The sequence below is a fragment of the Benincasa hispida genome, chromosome 2 (assembly GCF_027475165.1).
Source record: "Benincasa hispida cultivar pf3 chromosome 2, pf3_genome.v1.1, whole genome shotgun sequence".
Lineage (NCBI taxonomy): Eukaryota > Viridiplantae > Streptophyta > Magnoliopsida > Cucurbitales > Cucurbitaceae > Benincasa > Benincasa hispida.
In genome coordinates this window covers 49445630-49465864 of record NC_143479.1, presented here as the reverse complement: position 1 = coordinate 49465864, position 20235 = coordinate 49445630, and the positions used below count along the sequence as shown (strand labels likewise).

At 31.8% G+C, this 20235-nt stretch overlaps 1 long non-coding RNA gene across 1 annotated transcript; it reads left to right on the top strand.

Annotated features, from left to right (window-relative positions):
• Positions 1-9813: 9813 nt before the first annotated feature.
• Positions 9814-15348, top strand: LOC150037970 (uncharacterized). The gene is made up of 2 exons (XR_016527569.1): positions 9814-10132; positions 12454-15348. It is a non-coding gene; the product is annotated as an uncharacterized LOC150037970 (long non-coding RNA).
• The last annotated feature ends 4887 nt before the right edge of the window (positions 15349-20235 follow it).

Below are 20235 nucleotides of genomic sequence, written 5' to 3'. Positions count from 1 at the left end.
GCTATTGAGAGCATGCACGATCGTTTAGAGTTGACTATACGATAGTTACTCATTGATCATTGCTACACGATCGAGTAGCAAAGTCTTTATGACAGGCTTCAATTTACTAAACAATTGAGTACATCGTCTATGCGATAGACAATGTTCATATCTCCTACTTACTCAATCGTCTACTCGATCGTATACCTCATCTTTTCTTCAGGCTAAGATCATACAGAGCCCACAACTTCTGAATTTTCACATCGAGAATACCAAGGTAACACTTATGGTAGTTTCTACATCCGTTTGTGAATTGAGTTGGACTCGATTTTGTTTGAGGAGCATTCAGACGTTCATGGGGGTTGTGTGCTGTTCGTTATGTACGAGCGTTGCATTGGATGCATTGGAGATGATCGAGGGATACATAAAGAATGGTTTTTCAAAAGTATGCATCCTCTATCCCTTGTATCATCTTATAGCATGCTATAATTTCTGATTATGTATAATCTATTCATTTTCGTTTAAGACTATAATTATTGTGTTCAATCTGAATGGAATTTGGAACGATCCACTTCCGCTGCTCATGAAGATCTCTATTTTAAGATTTCCTTCAATTGGTATCAGAGCTAGGTTGTTTTGATATTCCAAATTCCATTTACTGTAATAAACTTCTTTTACAGTCGTGGTGAGTTTTAAGTTTGTTCTGCAATGCATTTAAGAGTTAAATGTATTTGTGGATGTGTTGATGGATGTTTACGTGATAGTTGCCTTTGTTTAAAGCTTTCTTTAAGTTTACAAAGTGTTAATTTGTAAGGGCCCCTACATTTTTGGGCATAATTAACAAGCAATCGAGTTTGTATTTTGAGTCGTTCGTGATGCAGTTTCGAAGCATGGAGATGCAGTTCTCATTGAAAAATAAGACCAAAGGTTGGTCGCATCGTGTAGCCCAAGCTAAACGATTGTTGAGATTTGGCTAAACAATCCTGTAGAAATGTTCTGTCCGATCGTGTAGCATTTACTAAACGATCGTATAGCTAATGCTAAACGATGGGGTAAAAAGTTTATTCTATCGTGTAGTGTTGGTTGCTCGATCATGTGGATGCTTGGGGTAAACGATCGCATAGGGTATTTGATGCTCATCGTTTAATAAAAGGTGTGCGCACTAAACGATCGTGTAGTTTAGCATGCGTCATCGCATAGTCACTGACTACACGATCACCCGGTATACGATACCTTACGCTTGCTTAACAATTGTTTAGACGATTATGCTTCACCGCATCGTTGTTGTCTACTTGATCATTTAAGGCTTATGTTGCATGATGTGTGCTGAATGATCACATAACCTTCATGCTTCATCGTATAGTCAAAGGTACACGATTGTTGCTAAACGATCGTTTATGCTCATACAACATTGCTAGACGATCACAAGGATTTATTAGACGATCAAGGAGGCGCGATCTTAACCCAGACGGTTAAAAACCCGGTTCGCCTGTTTGAACGGTAGACTCATTGTTTTTTGTAACAGTTAGCTTTATTCTTGTGGATTTGAGGCTAATTATCCCGGTTCATCAACTTTTACTTAATGTACATGAGATATATGTTTATTTATATGCCATAGTATATGACATATAGATTTAAAACCCACCTTAGGTTATGTATTTTATTCATGCATCATATATTATAAGTGTTATAATATAGTAAATGACACGATGAAATTACAAGAAAGCATGCTCATGTATCATATAATATAAGAGTTATATTTATACATGCATCATCTTTATATCATAAAAGTTATAGTATAAGGGTGTATGAGAGCATGTATGCTTGTTTCATTATTTTACTGTATAAGTGTTATATACCAGTAGTAATGAATGAACAATGCATGAAGCATGACACTTAGGCTTATTTATAAGAGTTATGAATGCCTTGTATGTGTTTCCTTGCATTGTGATTAGTTTTAGTTGTTTCTGTTTATAAGTGTTATAATGGAAATTAGAACTAAAATCAATAAGAAAGAGTTGCATGCAGACTTAGGTAAAACTCATGTTTTAAAAGGGTTTTAAAATTTGATTGAGATAGATCTAAGTTCATGGTTCTAGTGAGATTAGGTACCAAAGTTTAATCTTTTAAATCGACTTAATAGGATTAAATTGATTTCCATAAAAGATTAAACTTGTACTAAATCTGTCTATAAGGGATCTTTTGTCTAAGGCTGGTTCTGTCTAGGTTGGGGTATTTAAGTTGATGGAAACAGAACACCCCTACTTCGGAACCTATCTGGAAAGGTGAATTAGATAGATTTACTCCAATCATGCAACAGTTGATAAAAGACTTCGTTAAAGAGTTTAATGAATGATGATCAAAAGTTGTTCAACTTACTAAAGTAATAGCTACTTTTGGGCAAACCTAAAAAGTCACTTAGTTAAAATCTTTAGCCATGTTTTTTCTAAGTAAACTAAATCCTAGGTTATAAAATACTCAGTGGGAGGAAAAGTTATATATGATATGCCAATTCCACTCATGTTTCTCCCTGAATGTTTACACCGTGAGATTCATGCTTGGCCTCGTGGTGCCCTGGGAGAATCCCCCTTCGGATGGTGTTTGCATGAGTCAATATCAAGGTGGATGGGGAGAGTATTTATAGTAAGTGAGTGAAGGATGTGTGTCAACATATCCTGTGGTCTCCTTCATTGGTTTGCACCGTGAGATCTTCTTGCACAGCCTCGTGGTGCTCTGGGAGCGTACCCCTTCGGATGGTTTGTGCGGTTGGTCAATATCAATGTGAACTCCATTAATGGATAGGGTCGCTTTAGTTTTTGCCCCAATTGGATTTTTTTCCTTCGAATTGGCTGCTTGGGGTGGAACTTTAGGATAAAAAATGAAAGGTCACACTTACGGGAAATTGTTAAGCAAGTTAATGATTTCTTGACTAAGTAAATGATGGCTAGTTGTGATAGGAACGAGAGTTGTTCTGGTGTTAATGACTGGTTGAGAGTGTCTCAATTCAGAGAAGGGATAAATTGACTATCCTTCGGTGGCTTTTGTCCTAAACTATTGAAGCGTCATTGCAAAATTAAATGTCACACGGGGTTCATTTAGATTTATCTAAACCATATTGGATTTTGTTTTAAAGAGTATTTGCTAAAATCTAATGTAGATCAATGTGTTTTTTTTTTCAGCAACATGTATAATTTTTTGTTAGTTGCCTCTTTTAATTTGACCGTTTTCATACACTAGAAAAAATCTCTTAAAACATATTTCGTGGTAAACAACCTCCAGTTTGTCATGGTTGAGGAGTGTCGTCAAGTCTCGACCTTTGGAGCATCGCGAAATGTTCGTAATGCATATGATGTGTGGATAAAGGCTAATTCGATAGCCCAACTTCACATTTTGGCTAGCATACTTGATGCATTAGCCAACAGGGTTGATAACATGGTCATTGCACGTTAGATCATGGAATCGTTGCAAGAATTGATTGAATGTCAGTTCTCACTTTTTGAGCAAAAAGGGATGGATGACAATAAAACCAGTGGTGTCAGTTCCCAAGATAATATCTAGTCTTTCTTGAATGTCAAGGGACTAAAAGAGAAAGCAATTGTTGCTGACTCAGTTAAAGTTCATCGGTGAGAATTGTTCTTTGAAATGGAAATTGGAGCTTATTTAGGTTCTGATATTGGTCTCACTACTCTCCACAAGAGGATGAAGTCTAAAGATAGTAAATGTGATTTATTTGTCTTGGAGACTTGTTTGGTAGAGAATGATGATTCTGCCAGTCGTAGAGGGACACAAGCAAAGGTGCCTTGAGGTCGAGCGTGAAAATTTACTACAAACTAATGAGAGAGACCATGGGATATGTTGACACACATTCCGCTCGCACTTACTATAAAGACCCTCTCTATTCACCTTGATATTGACGTATACAAACACCATCCGCAGGGGGGCATAAGCAAAGGCGCCTCGAGGCCGAGTATAGATGGCACAGTGTGAACTTTAGGGAGAAACGTGAAAATGAAAAATGAAGTATCATATACCCCATTTTTTTTCCCATTGAGTGTTTTACCTAGGGTTCTTTAACTTAGGAAAATCCAGCTACTGATTTTAGCTAAGTGTTTGTTTAAGTTTGCCCAAAAGTAACTTTTTCTTTGGATAATCAAACAATTTTGATTAATGTTTATTAAACACTTCAATAAAATTTAATCAACAATTGCATACTTATAGCAAATCTATCTAATTCACCTTTCCAAGTAAGTTTCCAGGTAATGGTATTACATTTCCATCAATTTAAATACTCCAGCCTAGATAAAAATAGCCTTAGACAAAATGTTCCTTATAAATATATTTGCTACAAATTTAATCTTTTAATTAAGACCAATTTAATCCTATTAAAATGATTAAAAGATTAAACTTAATTTCTAATCTCATTAGAAATGTGATGTCTATGTGAATAATATTATTTTAAAATTAATTTAAAAATTAAAATTAATTTAATAAAACAATTCATCACATTATTTTAATAAATGAATTAATATATATATATAATAACCACCTTATCATATAATATATATTAAACTATATGTTATATCAAATATAACACATAACCTATAGATTTAATATTGTATCAGATACAACATAACCTTTAGTTTTATTTCTCTCAATAATGCATGAAATTTAATATAAATCACATTTATACTAAATTTAATTATATGAATCCAATTCACATAATTAATATTTGAATCATATTCAAATATTTATTTCCTCTTAAATGAACTTTATATTATAATGTATCAAATACATTATATTAATTATATCATATATAATTAAATTAAGTTAAGTATATCACATATAATTAATTCTCTCATTTAATTTGAACAATTCAAATTAATCCGAAATTGATTCTCATTTAATCCCTGTTGAACTACAGAGGGGACCTCATGGACTTGTATTGAAGCTCCAATGGTACTTGAATAATTAGTTAAACTTCTTTAATTAAATTATTCAATCTCCATTAATTGTCGTACATTCCACTAAAAATTGATAGTTGCACTCTTTGCACTATAAATATATTTCTTTGTCCATTGGATATAACCAGTCAATAGTGAGATGACCCTTCACAAATTATTCATAAGTACAGCTAGGCCAAAATTATCATTTTGCCCTTATACTTACATCTAACTTCTTAAGTACCATTGATCCCTCTAATGAACAATAAGTCACAGTCTAACTTGTTGGAGTTGATGCCCTAAATCTCATAGGGTCTTGTAGTTTGTAAGCACTTGTATGAACAAACGCTTGTGATGTAATAATATGAGATATTTTCTTCATTGCTGTCTATGAAATATGAGATATTTTATTTGCATTAACCACAAACCAATAAACTAAGATCCCTGGTTATCGTTGTAACTTAAGCATGTATGTGGAGACATACAAGTGGATCATGCGTGAAGTGATAACCTAAATGGTCTGTAGTATATGGATAAATGAGGGAAACCTTATCCTGATGACACTACAGATATGGCCCGCTTTGTAGATGTTACAAGACTTGGAAAGTGCTGCAGATGGTCTAATCCTAATCATTCATGTGGAGACATGCGAGCAAGGGTGTCCTATACAAAGAAGTTTGTATAAGACTGGACCACAAAATGTTTAGTCTCGTTATATAACGCCGTTCATGACAGTGATTTTCATTTTACTAGGATGACCATAGGTAACATGACCTTAATCCTGAGTGAGTTGGGAACTCTTGCCTATGAGGGTGGTCCTTTGATTTGCATAGGTGTGAGTGGCTAGATTGTCGACTGAAACCTACCACTTTGAAGATTCGTCTAACTGAGGAGCTGGGAACTCAACTACATAAGATGGAATTCACTTCTTCCCTAAAGCATGGGTAAGTAGATAGATTACTCCCTTAAAGAATGATTCCGAGGCTTGAACTATGATGTATTGTTCATTAGAGGAATCAGTGGTATTGTAGGAGTTAGATGTAACTATAGGGGAAAAACGGTAAATTGTCCCAACTGTACTTACGAGTGATCTGTGAAGGGTTTGTTGGGTTGATGCCCTAAACTCTCGTAGGGTCTTGTAGTTTGTAAACACCTGTATGAACAAATGCTTGTGATGTAATAATATGAGATACTTTCTTCACTATTGTCTATGAAATATGAGATATTTTATTTGGTTTTACCACAAACCAATAAACTATGTTCCCTGGTTGTCGTTGTAACTTAAGCATGTATGTGGAGACATACAAATGGATCATGCCTCAAGGATAACCTAAATGGTCTGTAGTATATGGATATAGGAGGGAAACCTTATCCTAGTGACACTACGGATACGACCCGTTTTGTAGATATTATAAGTGTTGTGACGTGCTATAGATGATCTGATCCTGATCATTCATGTGGAGACATGCGGGTGGGGGTGTCCTATACAAACGAGTTTGTATAAGACCAAACCACAAAGTGTTTAGTCTTGTTATATAACGTTCATGACAGAGACTTTCATTTCACTAGGATGACCATAAGTAACATGACCTTAATCTTGAGTGAGTTGGGAACTTCTGCCTATGAGAGCGATCCTTTAATTTGCATGGGTGTGAATGACCAGATTGTCGACTCAAACCTACCACTTTGGGGATTCGTCTGATTAGGGAGCTGGGAACTCAAGTACACAAGATAGAATTCACTTCTTCTTTGAAGTAGGAGTAAGTAGATTGCTCTTTTAAGGGCTGATTCCGGGGCTTGAATGATGTGGCGCCATACACATTCTCAAGGCCCAAGAAGTGTCCACTCATAGTAGAACTATGATGTGTTGTTCATTAAAGGAATCAGTGGTACTTAAGGAGTTAGATATAACTACAGGGGCAAAATAATAAATTAGCCCAACTGTACTTATGAGTAATCTGTGAAGGGTTATCGTACTGTTGACTGGTTATATCTGATGGACCCAGAAATATATCTGTAGTGAGAAGAGTGCAGCTATCGGTCTTTAGTGGAGTGCTCGACAGTTAACGGATGGTGGATCTCGTGACTAAAGAGTTTAGTCAGCTATTCACGTACCGTTGGAGCTTCAAGCTACAGGTCCATAAGGACCCCTTGGTAGCTTAATAGATTCAAGTTGAGAATAAGTTTTTGGGTCATTTTGAAGTGTTCAAATTGACAAGAGGGAGTTTGATTATATATGATATGATTAAACTTGTTCAATTATATGTGATATAATTGATATGATATATGAGATACATTAATTGGAGAAATTTGATATAAATATGATTTAAATTAAATGAAGGAGAAAAGAACTATGGTTTAAATATTACATATGATGTGATATTAAAACTATAGGTTATAAATATAATATGATAAGTTGGTTTTCATATATATTTATATTATTTATCATTTTAGATAATTAATCCCTTTTTTCTCCCTAGCCACCTTAGTGGATGGTTAGTTGGTTTTTATGGCAAAATGGAATAAATGAAAAAATCATTTTTTCTTTTAGACCATACGAAAGAACACACTACAAATTTTACACCGAGCCTATACGATAAAAGCTTTGAACTACACGATTGGAGAATCTTGCTATACGATAGTGCACTTCCTCAATCGTCTTCTTTCTTCAAACTCTCAAACTTCCTTTTAACCAGAATAGTCAGAGCCCACCACTCCTGGGTTCTCACCTTGAGAGTACCAAGGTCTCCAAGTTTTAGTGTCTTCACATTTTTGGTTCATTTTTTGTTGCTGTTCGAGGAGCTTGTGACTGTTCGAGAAGTTTGTGATAGTTCGAAGGATTAACGCGAAGAAGTGTTCTTCAAAGGTATAATCTCTGAACTCTATTTCTTGTTTAAAAGCATGTTGTAATTTTACTTAAAATGCATAATCTGTTTGTGTTTATTGTAAATTTATGTTTTCAATCGAAATAGATTTTAGATGATCCGCTTCTGCTTATGGATCTCTTGTAAATGAGTTCCTTCAGCAAGGTTGTGTTGTAGACTTTACTATAGAGGACGAATATGTAGCTGCTTGTGGAGCTGCTAAAGAAGTTGTTTGGCTGAGCAAGTTCTTGATTGATTTGAAAGTTATTCCAAATATGTCTTCGCCTATCTCTCTTTACTATGACAACATTGGTGCTGTGGAAAATTCGAAGGAACCTCAAAGCTATAAGCAGGAAAGCACATAGAATAAAAGTGTCATTTGATATGGGAGTGTGCAACGAGGGGACATGATTGTTATGCAAATAGCATTAGAGCACAACATTGTTGATCCATTTACCAAGACTTTAACGGCTGAAATGTTCAAGATTCATCTAAAAGATCTAGGTCTACAGGATATGTATCACTTAGATTAGGGCAAGTGGGAGATATGATTGGGTATAATGTATGCCCTAGTTTATTGTATTTATCTTTTACATGTATTGTACATCCCACTAACATTAGGTCAAGTGGAAGATTTTGTTAGGATTTATGTCTTAAATCTCGTAGTCTATGTATTTTGTAAAAAAAAATAATTAATTAATAAATAAAGTGTTTATTTAATGAATAAAGTATTCTACATTATTTTCATAATTCAAAATCCAATAAACTAAGATCCAAGGTTATTTAGTGTAGCTTGAATAGTATGTAATTGACATACAACTGGATCACGTTCAAGGAATAAGTTCTATAGTATCTGGATAAGGTTGGATATCTTATCCTGGTAACACTATGGATACAACTCACTTTGTAAATGTTACAATAGTTGTAAGTGTTACAAATGATTCAATCCAAATCGTCCATGTGATAACATACAATTGGGGGTATCCTATACAATAAGTTTGTACAAGATTCTTTATAACACCTTTAATTGAAGAGTTTTATATTTTACACGATAACCATGTAACTTGATCTTAATCCTGAATAAGTTATGAACTTTTGTTTGTAAGAGTTGTTCTTTAATTTGTGTGGTTGAGAGTGGTCTTAGTTGCCGACTTAATATTCTTACCATTTTGGGAACGATACCGCGTGAGGAGTTGGGAACATAGCTTCATGAGATGAAATTCACTCTTTTCCAACTTTAGGGAAAGTATACAGATTGTTTCCTTAAGTGGTGACTCTGAGACTTGAACAATGAGACCTCGTCCTCTCACTGGCCTAAGAAGACATTATTTACGTTTGGACCTTAAACAAAATTGTTCATAAGAGGATCAGTGGTACTTAAGGTACAAGAGGTATCTACAGGGGTAAAATGGTAATTTGACCTAGTTGAACTACGAACAATTTGTGAAGGGTTGGCTTACAAAATATGGTTAATTCAATGGACACATAAATATACTACAGTTAATAGGAATGCAACTATGGGTCTTTAGTGGAGTGCCCCATAGTTAATGAATGATGATTAACTTAATTAAAGAGTCTAATTAGTTAATCATGAATCATTAGAGCTTATAACTGTAAGTCCATTAGGCCCTTTTCTAGCTCACAAATAGATTAAACAAGGATTTTAAAGTGGAAATTTTTTTGAAGAGTTCAAATTATTGTAAGGGGAATTGATTGTATATGATAAAAAAAATAATATAATGCTAATTATGTGTGTTACAATTAATATACATTATAATATAAAGTTAATTTTGAATTAGATTCAAAATTAAACTATATAATATGAGAGTATTAATATTTGTATTAAATTAATATAGCTTAGATTTATATTAAAACTATATAGGTTATAATTAATATGAATAAGATTCATATTAAAACTGTAGGTTATGTGAGAAATGCACATCTATAATATGATTAAAATTAATTAATTTAAATATTCACATTTAATTCAATTAATTTATTAAATTAAATTAAACTCCCTCACATTGCAGGGGAAGTAGGAGAGTGGGAGAGTGGAGAGAGGTAGTTACCCTCTTCCTTGTCTTTAAATTTGCTTAATAGTCCGCAGTTGAAAAGATTGTTGGAATAAGATTGAAATTTTATACTCTCACAGTCTCTCTCACATACTCTCAGAGAAAGGAGTTTTATGTTTTTTTTTTCTTCTCTTCCACAAAGTTTCCACAAACCTCCTTGTCCAAAGAGGATAGTAGAGAAATCTCTTGATAGTGTCCTATTCGTGGAATTGGTTCATGTAGAGCTATAAGGTTCCGACGCTTATTGGGTGAAGGTTTTGAAAGCTAATCTTCAAAGGTAACATCCTTTGCCTCTAAACTTTTTAATAGCATGTTTAATCTTGTCTCTTTGTTATCGTTCTCTCTAAAATTCATATAACATAATTGAGACAAATATTGATCATACGCTTTCGCACAAGAATTTTGATTGCTTCATTGAGGGCAATATCAGAATACGAAAATCAGAAGCCACGTGTAGGAGTGCTGGTTTGCCAAAAATATGAAGGATTCTAGTTTTTGCCATATTTCCAAATGCAACCATAAAAGTTGCTATGTACTCCAATTTCTCTAAAAATTATTAATAATTGTAAGATCATTGTGCGACTAAAATAACTTTTTTTTCAAAAGGATTCACATAAGAAAAAAGCTTTCCCATTGGGATTTTATTTTATTATTTCTTTTGGGAAAAATTTCTATTGGAATCCACCTGGTACAAGTGACTTTTGAAATTTGATGAGTGAAAATCAATCCACTATGCTATAAACTTATAAAGTTAATAATAGAAATTAGGCACACTTATACTTGAAAAAGAGATATAAATGCATTGGATTGATTTAATTAGATGGTTAGCATAACGTTACCTTTATAATAACTATTATAATTAATGCACCATGGAAAATTTATCATTTAAAGCCTACCAAAAATACGGTTAGAAAGTCAACTACAAACTAAAACTTTTAAAACCGAACAGATTAAAAAGGGCAAAAAAGTTAAAGGGTTAATATTGTGATGAAATAAGAAATATGAACAACAAAATAACAATGAAAGCAAATCAAGAGATAAAAATAGAAGAGAAGTAGAGAGCTAATATTGAACTTAATTGTGTTGTCATCTACAAAAGCACCTTACAACCTTATTTATAGGACATGGTGGAGTGTATGTTACAAGGTAAAATTAATGAGGGAGGTTATAAGATTTGGATAACCTATGAAGGTTATGGGTTTGTTGTAACATAAATAAGTTATGATATCTACAATATTATATTTACAATACTCCCCTTTAGATATCCATAGTATGTAAAATAAATGTCTCGTTAAAACTTTACTAGGAAAAAACTCAATGGGGAAAAAATCCTAGTGATGGGAAAAGAGCACATTATTTTATATACTTCGGTGACCGACTCATTAAAAACCTTATTAGGAAAACCCAATGGGATAAAACCATAGTCAAGGGAAAAAAAGTGCAGCACATTTAGTCCCCTCATGAAAATGTCACTTGATACTTTTGGTTGTTACATATAAATAGTGTTAACTTCTCAAATGTTGTTGTAGGTAACACTTTCGTCAATAAGTCTCCCAAGTTGTCTTTTGAAGAAATTCGTTGAATAGTGATGTCGATACTTTATGCTTTATCATCTTCATATAATAACACTATTGGCTAGCGTCGTACATCATCAAGGTTTTAACATGATTAAAGTAGTTATTGATTTGCTTCATAAACTGACATAATACAAGAATTGTTCTCTATGTACTAAGTAACTTGTTTAAGATCTAATTTTATGGGTTAAATAAGTAACCCATATCTTCACAGTCAACTAGATCATAATTAAATTTATGAGAATAAAATAAATCTATGTAAACTAATTCTCAAAAATAAAAACACAACATATTTTTAACTTTACTCCAATATCTTTCTTTAGAGGAATATTATGTTTATGCTATGACAGGTAGCGTATAAACTAGTAAAGATATAAATGCACTTATTTCCAAAAAAAATATGGTTCTTCGGGACCCAAAGTTCTTCATTGTCTTTCTAACATCAGATGATATAAACTTTTCACACCAAGTGAATGAACCATCATAAGAATGTTCAATGGTGGAACTAGTCTATATAATATCTTATATTTATATATTGATGCAATTCCATCTACTTTATGCTTTATTTACAAGCTAACACAAAACTTATCATCTCAATTTATTTTTCAAGAAATTCTATTTGCCTTTGAAATCTCTTCGAGTTTCTGCTTAAATCATCAATATATATATAATGTATAATAAATTTCATATTGTGCTTTTTTTTTTTTTTAATAAAAGTTTATGAACAAATAGAGTTATTTTTATACCCTCATATCATCAAATATTTAATAAGATGATTATTTTACATTCATCAAGAATGTTTTATTGTCACACCCCACCCCGAGCTCATACTCCTGAGCCCAAGGAGAGGCATGATATTAACTGATGCTACTTTGGTTAACCTACTAGTTTCTTTTTAATAACCTTACTTAACAGCAACGGAAAAATATTACATGTTTTAATTAGAAACTAGTTTAAAAATTCAAGTTACATTTACATGAAAGACATTATCACGACAACCAATCTCATTCAATACTATTTCTAGACTTGTGGCAGACCTTGACCAACACTGCAACCTGGACTCATCAGCTACTTGCAAGAGAAACACAGAGACAAACCATGAGCTTTACAAAGCTCAGTGAGTGGTAAAACAAATACAAGTCTTTTACAAGCATTATCATGAGGTTCCCACGCAAACCTCTGCCATATCATGAAACTTTCACAAACCCACCTACACACACGGTAGATGGTTAACATTTCATAACTAAAAATTTCAAACCTATGTGCACATAGTTCTCCCTTGCATGGGTTCAGAAGCTAGGTTTGTCGGCCATCTGACCATCCCATTCAAGGTTTTTTCGTCCCACAGGCTCAGGAACTAGACTCCTCGGTCCCCTGACCATCCTGTAAGGATTTATTTTGGGCTCAGGCACTAGGTCCACAGACCTCTTGACCATCCCAACGTCATACACATCTCATAGCATAAACTACAACATATTAATTCACAATATGCTTAAAAAAGCAAAAGAAGAAACCACTCACAGTGATCTATTGAGAACTTTCTTCCCAATTCACCCGATTTCCCTTGTTCCTCCGATGGACCCTATTTCAGGTTTAACTTTAAGATTAGATTACTCACTCTTTCGGGCCTTATCTCAAGACATTTCCTTCTTCAAAAATGTGTAAAAATTTCTTAACTATAATACTTTAAAGTTTTGCCTTGAAATTCCTTGGCAAAAGTTTCGAGTTTCAAGTATATTCTTCCTAGCCCGACTTTCTCCTCACTGGTGAGCACCTCTCGGTTTTCCTTGAATTTGACAGCCTTAGAGTTAGAATTTCATTCACCCTCACACTGAAACTACACTTAATTTAGAAACTTTTGGTTCAAAAATCACCTGATTTGCACGAATAGTTTGGAAAATCTTCTTGTTTGAAGTTAGCCTATGCGTCTATCTGTACAACCCTGTTCCCTTCGGCACCTTTGCTTGTACCTCCGCCCAAACACTTCCTGTCCTCCTTCGAATATCTCTTATTCTTTCCTTTATTTATGGTTTTTATGTACTTAACTGATGTTTGGGTTGAAGTGAGGCGTTCTCCCTCTTTTATAGGCGTTCAACCCTTCTCCTTTGCCCGATACCTCTTCCCTTGATCACATCCAAGTGTTTTCCTTATCTTCTGCCAACTCCCAGCCTCTTCCACCTTCTGCTTTATGTGTCTTCACCTTACACTATCAACGCATCCCTGACATCAACGCAATCTTAAGTGTCCTCCTCCTCCATAGTCAGCACTTAAGGCTTAACTTTACATGTCTGCTCGTGCACCCACCTCATTTACTTAAGATCTAAGACTCTTTCCTAGCAAGCCACATGTCTGGATGACGTCCTTGGATGCGTCCATCCACCCTCATAAGTGTTCGTCCAACTTCATATTAGGTCATCTAGCCACAAATACGCCCATCCAATTGCCGCAACATTTCTATGTTCGGATACATCAGTTGGCGCATGTGTCCATCCTGGCTTGTCTTACCGCCACATAGTTCATCGCCTAACGTTGTTGTCGCATACTATCAACGCATAATGTTGCCGCATAGTGCCGACGCATGGCACTGCTGTATGACACCAACGCATCCATCGTCGCATGCTTTCATCGCCGCATGCCTTCATCACCACATGCCTTCATCGCCACATGCCTCTATTGCCGCATGCCTTCCATCGCCGCATGCGTTGTTCTAACCTCTCAAGACATTGGCTGCCGCATGCGTTTCTCTTGGCCACACTTTGGCTTCCTTCAACACCCCAAATAACCTCTAAAAGCTTCATGGCTAACGCATGGACAACCCTTAGTTATTTTTTTCCCTTGGCTTCCAACGCATGGTTATACTTAGCCAAATTTTCACTAGTTATGGCTTATTTCCAAAGCTATTTAACAAATCCTATTTTCCTACTCTTTATCTTAGGATCTAACTCATACTTAGTTAATCTCTTTTATTTCCTGCCATGAAAGAGAAAATGGAATTCCGGGTTTCACATTTATAAAATTCTCTATGACATATATATCATTCTCTATTATTTTACTTATATGATTTTGGTACCTTTAATCCTTCGGAATATATTATTAAGAGATTCATATAAATGTACAATAACTACATCCATAAGATGCATGTTAAGTTTTTCATGCACAACTAGATAAGCTAAATATCCCATGGTATTGTATCTACTATAGGATAATATGTCTCTTTATAATCAAAACCGGTTCTTAGCGAGAATTTTGTGGGACTTGTCTCACTTTCTATATTGCGACCCCATTTTATTTTTTTTCTTACAAATACTCACTTGTATCCCACGTATTTTACATTCTTTAATGCTTGAACTACTAATTCTCATGATTTGGAAAATGAATTTATTTCTATTGAATTGTTTTTTTCTACATAAATCAATCCTTTCTATGGTGCGAAATTTCTTAATATATCTGAGTATATAATACTAATATTCATAAATAATATCGTGAACAACATTGTATGCAAAAATATTATCAACTCGTTTAAGTATGATTCCATCTTTTTCTTGTCATGATATATAATTTATGGAGATCTCTTTATTATCCCTATTTACTTCAAGATTCTTATGAGTACTCATATTTAGGATTTCTTCGAGAATATTTATATTCTCAACTGATTCATTGATTAACTCCTTCTTTTTCAAAGATCTTTATCTTTGGAATCCATTTGTCTATCACGCTTCAGACGTGTTGCAGACTCATTAGTATTGACAACTTGTTGCAATGGGATATAACTTGGTCACTTTCTTGCAACTGTAAATGTTCTGTAAATGCATGTAGCATTGATTTGCAATATTTTACAAATGAATTATCTTTTGGACTTCTGGTTCAAAGTGATTTGTATGATGATCAAAATGAGAAAATACTTAAGTATTTTATTTAATTTATGTTTCCAACTTTTCCTTAACTCCTCCTCCTAATGTTTGAAAATTTGTCTCATTAGTAACAATTAACTTGTAAACAATCCACCTATCAAGGGTTCAAAGTAATTAATTAATGTAAAATCAATCTCAACATTAATTTTAATTGCTCCATCATCTTAATTGTTGTTGTGGAACAATCAAACATTTACAGTTTATTTTAATGAAATATATTTGGCTTTTGACCATAAGCTCATTAGTCATTGGTCGAGCATGCACAATAACATGATCTCATACAAATCTAGAAGTTTTGCTATTTGAATATAAGCTACAAGATGTTTAATATTTATCCCAATCAATTATCAAATGTTTGGAATGCAAACTCATTAGCATTATCAAAACAAAATAATAAGTATATATGTTACCATCAACGGGATGCGCCAACAAAAATCATAAAACCGTGAATTTGTTCCAAAGATAGGAAAGACTCAATTTCAATTTTAGCTAGTGAGAGTTCGATAATTAAGCTCTTGAGAACACGACACCATGTCAATTAATTAGATGGAAGAATCTTCTAGTTTTTTAATGGATAATACATATTTTCAATAATTATTTTCACTATTGACCCAAAATGACTCATTATGTCCAAAGAAAATATATTTGAATAAATGAACTTCAGGTTCATTATTGCATATATTTCAACTACACAAATATGTGTGAATACAATTTAGAAGGAAAAACAAAACTTTATATGCATTTCTCATAGAAGATAATAGATATAGTATATAAATACCATATATTAATCTATTATCAATCTTTCTAGATGATATCTATTACAACATATACATTCCAAAGTTACTAAACTTCTCTTTCATTTACAAGAGAATAAAATACATTAATTGTCAATTTTGCTCCTCTGGCAAAATATTATTTTCTTTTCTAAAATCTTTATTGAAGACTATAGGACTTAATATCATATTTGATTTTTCGCTTCAAGCATTTGAATTTTGGAAAACATATTGTTTACTTTTAAGTATAATATGCATAGATGTACTATGTACAAAACATAAATCTCTTCGGGAGATTTAAAAGAAATCTAAATATCTCATATACAAGTGGGTCAAAAACAATAATCATCTCTTCAGGAGATTCTAAGAAACTTGTAATATCCAAATAATATCATATTTAGGGGTTAAAAAGATAAGTTATAATCTCTTCAAGAGATTTAAATAAATTCTTAAAGTTTGTTTCCATACATCATTTTTTTTTTCATTAATAAGGATTTTAATTTTAAGAGACTTGTGTTGTACAATAGATACAAGATTATTGTCTCTTTTGCATCAAATTTGAAAATTGAAATTTTCCTTCAAAACATCATATATGTGTTGTTTTAATAGAATAATTACTTATTCCTTTATTAACATAATTTCGATCTCAATGATTAAAAATTGAAACATTCATTTCAGGGAATGATATTATATTATTGGTCGAAATTCATTATTTTTCATAGAAACATTTGCTCATATGTTTTATTCAATCTCAAAAGATATTAAATAAACATTCATCACAATGTTTCAAACTTTCTTTCTCAAACTGCTAATACAAGAGCATAGCATGTTGATATATGCTTATTAGTTTATAAGCATTTATTAATCTAAAATATATGCAACTACGAGTGAAAGACAAAAACAATAGGCATTAATTGATTTAAGCAATTTTAAGTGTATTAAATAAAAATTAGCTTTAGGAAGAGTAAGTTGCTATTATTCATAATTTTCAAACTTTGTCATAAAGAAACTCAATCAAATATATATATATATATATATATATATAATCACTATATATAAAATTCAAAAGCTCACAAATTTATCTATATGAGAATAATTTAAATATTCAACAATCAAGTAAATTTCAATTTTAGCATAGTAAACAAAAATTGTTTAATTCTAAATTAGTTCCTAGAGGTGTTCTCTTACGATCAACTTAAATATCTCAGCCTAGTCAGAACAATCCTTAGACAGAGTTTCTTTAGTCAATTTTTATTTCTAATTCATTAATCTTTTAACTAGGAGTTAATTTCTCAATGAATTATTAATCTTATTAAAATAAATTCACTTTAAGAAATAATCTTTAATATCTTAAACTTTAAACCTTTCAAATTAAAATTAAAGATAATCATGCATATTTATTCTCATATTTGAAAAATAAAGACAATATTATCATAAGATAATTTTAACATATAAAAATTAATATTAATATTAGAGAATCTTATATTTATTTAAAAGAAACTCAATCTTAAGGAAACAAATATCCTTAAGATATAGAAATATCCTAACCTAATCTTTCATATATAATAATTATATTCCAGGATATAGAAAATATAAATTAATTAGAAAAATATCTCAAACAAATCTTTCAAATATAAGAAAATTAGGATGCATGATTTGCAACCTATGATAGATTTTTACATATATTACAAGAAAAAAAAAATGATGCATGCATGATATATAACCTCAGTTGCGACATCTATGATATCATAAATAGGATAAAGAAAAAAAAAAGAATCTACCTTCTAGCAAAGGAATAGAGCTATAACAAATAATTACACACGTTGAATGTTACCCCAACAAAAGCATTGATAAAATATTGATATGCACTTCATCAACACTAATATGATATCAAATGCCTCGCAGAGGCCCTACAAATGCCTCTTGAAGTATTTATTAAAAATAAAATTGAATTTGAAAGGACGGAGATTGAAAATATAATGAGAATATATACAATTATATGTATATAAACAATTGGCAAAATAACAAATTGAATTGTGGATAGAATTCATTGTACTTCGGAATGTATTGTGTGCATATGATAGAGCCAGAGAGAGGTTTGCATAATAACTCACAAGTTTTGTTTAAATATCTTACCCACAAGATCACATCTCCTTTAATTTCCAAACTTAATTGCATAACAAGCAACCAAAGATTAATTATAATCTCAAAGTGGAAATAAGGCCGAAAAATTCACAAGTACTTTAAGACACAATTTGGACTCATGCCGAAAGATTTTAATTTCAATGTTCACATAATACTTATATCAAGTTTACAATTTGATCTAATTAAATGTAAAATCTAATATCAAATATATCTTAACAATCAATTCACAACCACATAAATCACATATATGGTTTAAATAGAGTACTCACCTTCTTTGAACTTTAGTTTTAAATACCTCAATAATATGTAAGGCCTTTATCATTCTTCATATTCCAATGAATCAACTTTAATCTCAACAAAATCTCCCAGATGGTAGAGACTTGTGCTGATAACGTGTGATGAAATAAAAAGAATATGGACAACAAAATAACAATGAAAGCAAGACAAGAGAGAAAAGTAGAAGAGAAGAAGTGGAGAGCTAATATTGAACTCAATTGTGGTGTTATTTACAAAGGCACCTTACAACTCTATTTATAGACATGGTGGAGTGAGGTCATGGGATTGGATAACCTAGGAAGATTATGGGTTTGTTGTAATCTAAATAAGTTATGGATATCTACAATATTACATTTACAATAGGGTTATTTTTAAATATAGAAAAATAAACTAAAATATTTACAAGATATAGCAAAATTTTAGAACTATCACCTATTAGTGTCTATCAATATCATGGATAGATACTGATAGAAGTCTATCAGTGTCTCTCATCGATAGTTCTAACATTTTGCTATATTTTCAATAGTTTTTCATTTGAAATAATTTTCCTTTACAATAAATATACTATTTTGGTCCCTATTTTACTTTTATTTTTAAATTTTAGTACATATATTTTTAATTGTCCAATTTTAATCAGTATTTTAAATAAATCTTAAATTTAGTTATCGTTGTTAGTCTAGTATTGATTGTTTTAAAAATATTTAGTTATATATTAGCATTTTTCACTATAAATTTTGAAAAGATATCCACATATTGTATTTTCTTACATGAAAACTATTATTATTATCTAACTAATTTATGTAAAAATTAACTTGAGAAACTAAATTTAAGATTGATTGAAAGTACAATGAACTAAAATTAGACAATTGAAAAGCTACGAACTAAAACTGAACAAACTTAAAAGTATAGGGACCAATAGAGTATTGTTAATGTTAATATATCATTTTAGTCCCTACACTCTATTTTCAGTAAATTTTAAAAATGGCTAAATTATAAAAATACCATTGAACTTTATACTTTGTGTAAAAAATACCATGAACTATCTAAAGTTTCAAAAATAAAAATACTTAGGTGCATCTTCGAGAGCACCTATCTTTGTGTATTCCATCAAATTGTTCTATCATAATTTGACATGTGAAAAATTATTTTTATTTATTTTTTAAAATATTTTATTTATTTTTTGGTGTGAGTGATGTGAGAGGGAAGTATAGAGACGAGTGCATTCCAAGTATCACCCTTTAAAAAATACATTAACTTTAAAAAAGGGTTAAAAAAAATATTCATACCGTTAATTCTGGATGGAAGTCGTTAATGTTTTATTAAAAAAAAACTCCAAGCTTTCAAAAGTATTTAAAATACCCATAAACTTAAAAATTTCACAAATACCTTTATAGTTAATATATGAACAAAAATCATTAATACATTATTGAAAAAATAACCATAAAATTAAAAAAAAGTTAAAAAATACTTCTGCGTTAATATAGTGATCAATTTGTTTGAAGTTTTCCTGAGTTAAAAAAATCTCAATTTTAAAACAAATTATGTAGATATCGTTATTTCTCATATACATATTCCTGTTTTTCTCCTATTTTTCCAATTCTTCTACCAATTTTCTCAATAACCAAAATCTCACTAAACATAAAATCCTACCCGATCTCACAAAATTTCAAAATCAAAGTCGTCTCTTAAAACATACAAAAA